Genomic DNA, 6,846 nt, shown 5'->3' with positions numbered 1-6,846 from the left:
GCCTGGCGACTGGAGCAGACCAGCTGCGTCCAGCAGGCCGTCCGCCAGCTAGTCGTCCCGAAGGGTCAGCCCCACGTTGGGCACCAAAATCTGTTGCGGGCGTTTACCCTTACAACAGATCTAGACGACTAGCCCTACGGCCCTCTTACTTACCCATCCCAGGTCTTCGGTCGTCACCGGCCCCTCACGGGGAAAAACACCAGACAGAAGGCGGAGGAGTGAAGCGGGGTGGTTTATTCTTCAGCAGTTACATGGCGGAGAGAGAGAGAGAGAGCCCTCTCACACGAGAAAATATATAGCGAGTCCGAGCCAATCATATCGCAGTCTTACATTTATAGCCTTATATGGTGATCACCCCATGGCCTTATATGGTGATCTCCCCATCAAGCTTATACATATTCATTCAAAACAACCATGGCACCACCCAAAGCCCCTCCCCCTCCCCCATCACCTCATCTGTGAAAGAATAAACATAATAGTTTTTTTTTTCCACAACGGGTTTGCCGCCAGAACACAGGTGTTGTGAAAACCATCGCTAAACCTCCACAAAAATGGGCAAGGAAAAGACTCATATTAACATTGTCGTCATTGGACACGTAGATTCGGGCAAGTCCACAACCACAGGTCACCTTATCTACAAATGTGGTGGAATTGATAAGAGAACCATTGAGAAGTTCGAGAAGGAGGCTGCTGAGATGGGAAAGGGCTCCTTCAAATATGCCTGGATCTTGGATAAACTGAAGGCTGAACGTGAGCGTGGTATCACTATTGATATCTCCCTGTGGAAATTTGAGACCAGCAAGTACTATGTGACCATTATTGATGCTCCAGGACACAGAGACTTTATCAAGAACATGATTACAGGAACATCTCAGGCTGACTGTGCGGTCCTGATTGTTGCTGCTGGTGTTGGTGAATTTGAAGCTGGTATCTCAAAGAATGGGCAGACCCGTGAGCATGCCCTTCTGGCATACACACTAGATGTAAAACAACTGATAGTTGGTGTAAACAAAATGGATTCCACCGAGCCCCCTTACAGCCAGAAGAGATACGCAGAAATTGTCAAGGAAGTCAGTACCTATATTAAGAAGATTGGTTACAACCCTGACACAGTAGCTTTTGTGCCAATTTCAGGTTGGAATGGTGACAACATGCTGGAGCCAAGCTCTAATATGCCTTGGTTCAAGGGATGGAAAGTCACTTGTAAGGATGGTAATGCTAATGGAACTACCCTGCTTGAAGCTTTGGATTGCATTCTGCCACCAACTCGTCCAACTGACAAGCCCCTTTGTCTACCCCTCCAAGATGTCTACAAGATTGGTGGTATTGGTACTGTACCCATTGGCCGAGTGGAAACTGGTGTTCTAAAACCAGGCATGGTGGTCACCTTTGCCCCAGTCAATGTTACAACTGAAGTAAAGTCTGTTGAAATGCACCCATGAAGCTTTGAGTGAGGCTCTGCCAGGTGATAATGTTGGATTCAACGTGAAGAATGTGTCTGTCAAAGATGTACGCCATGGTAATGTGGCTGGTGATAGCAAGAATGACCCACCTATGGAAGCAGCTTGTTTCACTGCACAGGTTATTATCCTGAACCATCCAGGCCAAATCAGTGCTGGCTATGCACCTGTTCTGGATTGTCACACTGCACACATTGCTTGCAAGTTTGCTGAACTGAAGGAAAAGATCGATCGTCATTCTGGTAAGAAGCTGGAAGATGGCCCTAAGTTCCTGAAATCTGGTGATGCTGCCATCGTTGACATGGTTCCAGGCAAGCCCATGTGTGTGGAGAGCTTCTCTGATTATCCTCCTCTGGGTCGTTTTGCTGTCCGTGATATGAGGCAGGCTGTTGCAGTTGGTGTTATCAAGGCAGTTGACAAGAAAGCTGCTGGAGCTGGCAAGGTCACAAAATCTGCCCAGAAGGCTCAGAAGGCTAAATGAATATTCTGTACAACACCTGCCACCCCAGTCTTAATCAGTGGTGGAAGAACGGTCTCAGAACTGTTTGTCTCAATTGGCCATTTAAGTTTAATAGTAAAAGACTGGTTAATGATTACAATGCATCGTAAAAACTTCAGGAGGAAAGGAATGTTTTTGTGGACCATTTGTTTCGTGGCAGTTTTAAGTTATTAGTTTTTAAAATCAGTAATTTTTAAATGGAAACAACTTGACCAAAAATCTGTCACAGAATTTTGAGACCATTAAAATAGTTTAATGCGAAAAAAAAAAGAATAAACATAATACTTGCTTACAGGCTTAATGTGAGTATTGAATGAGAGAATGTATGGAAAGTATTGCTAATAAATGATACTAATTTATTATGACATGCTAAACTTAATGAACTTTTAAAATGAAATATTGCATGATATTTTACTCATAAAAATTGGTAGGCTTTTAACCTATCCCTTACAGAATAACAGAAGACAATATTTTTCCAGAGACAAATGACTTCTCTATTTCCAAAAGAAATTATACCTTATCAGTGAAAATTGTATGCTGTGTGGTCTTTCTTTCCAGTTTAGAAGACAGGATATTAAATAAGTTACTGGAAAACTTTTATACAGGCCACCTTAGATGAGAAATGAGAACTACTTTGTTGAAGCAGGTAAGAGCAGAGCAGAGAACTCATAAGAAGTAATGATGCATTTTCCTCCGTGATAGATAAAAGTAGGCTGGTTAATGAGCAGCTTGCTTGGAGGATTTGATTTGAAATGCTATTCCTTCTATTTGCTACTTCTATGACCCTGGGCAAATCACCTCTTTTGGTCTGCATTTTTTTTCATTTTTCAAATGCTTTATTAATTTCTGATTTACATCATTAATTTCTGCCAGATTTGAGTTGCAAATTATCTCCCTGTTTCCCCCCTACCCACCGCCCCAGATTTGAGTTGCAAATTATCTCCCTGTTTCCCCCCTACCCACCGCCCCAAAACAGCAGTCTCACAGGATATCCCCTCCTCCAATCCATTCTCTCCTATATCTTCTCCCATGCCCCCTTCAAATTTTCCAGTAGGGCATGGTGGATCTCTATGTCCCAGTGCCTGTATATCTTATTTCCCAATTACATATAAAATAGTATTAATAATACTATACACATGAATGTATATATGTATATATATACATATATATTTAAACATTTTATTTTAAAGCTTTGAATTAAAGATTCATTCTCTTCCTCCCTTGTCACCCACCCTTACTGGGAAGATAAGCAGTTCAGTATAGGTTGTACATGTGTAGCTAATGCAAAACAATAGCATAGTAGATATATTGTAAAAGACTGGCTATATTTCCCTCCCTCCTATCCCACCTCCCATTTCTACTTTGGTCCTGTCCCTTTTCAAAAGTGGATGCTTCCAACTTCCCTCCCCCCTCAACCTGCCCTCCCTCCCATGATCCTCCCTCTAATCCCCTTCCCCCCTACCCTCCTGTAGGGTGAGATACCCTATTTAGTGTGTATTTCATTCCCTCTCTGTGCCAAATTCAATGAGAATAAGGTTGACCCATTCCCTTTTGCCTTCCTATTCTTCCCCTCCATTGTAACCATTTTCCCTTGCCTCTTCTTTTTTGTTTTTTTCTTATAAGCAATTGGGTTTGAGTAACTTGCTCAAGGTTACACGGCCAGTTATTTCTGGGTGTGGTGCTAAGTATCTGAGTCCGGATTCGATCCCAGGTCATCTCGACTCTGGGGCCGTTGCTCTTACTTGCTGATCCACCTGGCCACCCCTCCCTTGCCTCTTCTTTATGAAATAGTTTACCCCATTCTGTCTCTCCCCATCTCCTCTCATTATATTCCTGTCTCACCTCTTAATTTCATCTTTTAAGTATCATCCTTTCCTTTTAAATTGGTTCTGTGCCCTCTCTCTATCTATGTATACCTGTAAACATATATACACACATTCACATATGTAATCATATGCCCATATACCCTCATATATAGACATATATATATATAATTTCTATTCCCTTCAACTATTTTCATACTGACAAAGTTTCATGAGGTACAATTATTGTTTTTCCATGTAGGAATATTAATAGTTCAACTTTTATAAGTTCCTTATGATTTCTTTTCTCTGTTTACCTTCTAATGTTTCTCTTGCTTCTTGTATCGGAATGTCAAATTTTCTATTCAACTCCGTTTTTTACAGCAAGAATGCTTGAAAGTCCTCTATTCCACTGAATAGCCATATTTTCCCCTGAACATGATATTCAGTTTTGCTGGGTAGGTGATTCTTGGTTTTAATCCCAGCTCCTTTGACCTCTGGAATATCATATTCCAAGCCCTTTGATCCCTCAGTGTAGATGCTGCCAGATCCTGGGTTATCCTGATTGTGTTTCCACAATATTCAAATTGTTTCTTCCTGGGTGTTTGTAATATTCTCTTTTTAATCTGGGAATTCTGGAACCTGGCTATAATATTCCTAGGAGGATTCTTTTTGGGATCTTTTTCAGGAGGTGATCAGTGGATTCTTTCAACCTGTATTTTTCCCTCTGGTTCTAAAACATCAGTGCAGTTTTCTTTGAGAACTTCCTGGAGGATGATTTCTAGGTTCTTACTTTGATCATGGCTTTCAGGTATTCCAATAATTTTCAAATTATCTCTCCTGGATCTATTTTCCAGGTCAGTAGTTTTTCCCATGAGATATTTCACATTGCCTTCTATTCTTTCATTTGTTTGGATCTGCTTAACAGCATCTTTATTTCTCACAAAGTCATTTGCTTCCATTTGCTCCGATCTAATTCTGAAGCAATCATTCTCCTCAGTGAGCTTTTGAGATTCTTTTTCCATCTGGCAAATTTGGCTTTTTAAAGCATTCTTCTCCTCATTTTCTTTTTTGAGCCTCTTTTGCCTTTTGAGTTAGGCTATCTTTAAGGTGTTGTTTTCCTCAGTCAGGCTATTGACACTTATTTTGTAATTTTTTTGCATCATTCCCATTTATTTCCCCAATTTTTCCTCCACTTCTCTTATCTGCTTCTTAAGGTTGTCTGTGGCTTGAAACCAGCTCGTATTTTCCTTTGAAGTTTTTGTTGCGGGAGTTCTGACTGCACTGTCTTCCTCCTGTTCCATGCTTTGCTCCTTTTTGTCCCCAAAATATGGGTCTAATGTTGGAATCTTCTGTCTTCTTTGTTTTATTTCTCTGGTCATGTTTCTCCTCAGTCACTTGACCCCTGGGTTTTTTGCCACAGTAGGACTCTGCCACCAGACAGGGGAGCTTTCATCCCAAACATTGGGATTTTCTCAGCTACTGGAGGTATTAAGTGGGTGCCCTCTCTGAGGCATCCACACACTCTGGCAAGCTAGACACATGCCCCAGAACCACCACCCTAGACTGCAATGCAAATCCAAGCAGGCTAAAGCAAGAGCGATTACCCCTCAGACTTGTCACTTGGTCCCCCTACACTCTGCAGGCCAGGAGCCGAACCTGCCACTTGGTCCTGGCTGGCTATGCTGGCATCTCGGTGGCTTCTCAGCCCAGGGGCAAAAGCCCATGCACTCCCACTTACTGGGTCCCAAAGTCCAGAATGCACTTACCCCTCACTTTGTCCTACGCATCTATGTGTTGATAGTTCTGGAAATGACCACAGCTGCTGCTCATCTGGAGTCCCTCCTGCCTGTGGCTGGTCAGACCTGCCCTGGGGCTAAATGGGCCTGGGCCTGGCTAATTCCTGCTGACCTCCTGGGCTGTCCTCAGTGGGAGGTTAGCTTCTCTGTGTCATTTTGTGGGTTCTGCAGCTCCATAGTTTGTTCAGAGTCCCTTTTTTACATTGATTGGCAAAGGTGGAAGCCAGAGCATCTTGGAGGTCCTGCTTCTACTCTGCCATCTTGACTTTGCCCCAGTTTTGGTCTTCATTGTACGCCTAAAAATGCTAAGTTGGACTAGAGGCAGCAATACTGGTGCTAGTGAATAAGACCTTGGATTTTTAAGAAGAGAGAATCGGTATAATCCCACCTCAGATATCTCCTAGTTAAATGACCCCACCAAATCATTTAATCTTTTTTTTTTTGCTTCGGATAACTCACATGTAGAATTTTCTCACATCATAACTCACATGTAGAATTTTCTTTGATTGAAGCTAAAACTCTGAGGTTTCCTGTTTCTAACAAAGCCCAAAGCATCTTTCAGGTCAGAAGAATCAGTATCCTAGCTATATTATTTCACTTTAATATTAAATATATTCAATTAAAATGTATTTAAGAATATTGGGATTTTCCATCTAATTTGACAGTTTAAATTTCGATATCCTTACTGTAACAAAGTAAAAATGTAACTTTAATCTTTAAAAGTGTCTTGAATTAGGCAGAAAGTTTTATACCCAATGTATCCATATACAGGTGTATATTGTGTGTTTCTAAAAAAAGAACAATTAAATTTATTATGGTAGCTAACATGAAAACTTACAAAAAATAATGATTAGGATGGTCTAGATTATAGTGGTAGGGAATTGTCTAGCCTTGCATGCAGCATTTTGATTGAGTTCAAGTTTTATTGAACAAATTATTTTAATAAAGGGATTTGTTCTGTGCAGTTTGAATTCTGTCAAAGGGCCACACTTGAGGACCTTGGGGGTCACACGTGGCTTGAGGTCACAGGTTCCCCACCCATGGTTACGTATGGACGGATAGATTTCCATGCCATTTTGTCTATGGTATTTTGCAAATGAATGTTGTTAACTCATTTATCTTTGAGAATATTATGATTTTGAAAGTAGTTTATCTTAAGAAATAAAAGTGAAGACATAATTGCTCCTTAACGGGAAAACATTCTGATTCATACCATTTGGTTAGAAGGAGTCTAAACTCCCAGAACATCATAGAAATGTATTGTTGGATATGCTAGCAAATGTTTA

At 41.1% G+C, this 6,846-nt stretch overlaps 1 pseudogene; it reads left to right on the top strand.

Moving 5' to 3' along the window:
* The first annotated feature begins 454 nt into the window (after positions 1-454).
* LOC138166657 (elongation factor 1-alpha 1 pseudogene) lies at positions 455-2,241 on the top strand (annotated as a pseudogene).
* The last annotated feature ends 4,605 nt before the right edge of the window (positions 2,242-6,846 follow it).

The sequence above is a fragment of the Petaurus breviceps genome, unplaced genomic scaffold (genome assembly GCF_028583685.1).
Source record: "Petaurus breviceps papuanus isolate PSGF00001 unplaced genomic scaffold, PetGlider_PUasm1.0 225, whole genome shotgun sequence".
NCBI classification, from domain to species: Eukaryota; Metazoa; Chordata; class Mammalia; order Diprotodontia; family Petauridae; genus Petaurus; species Petaurus breviceps.
Note: the sequence above shows the minus strand (reverse complement) of the source record. Positions and strands in the feature narration are given on the sequence as shown.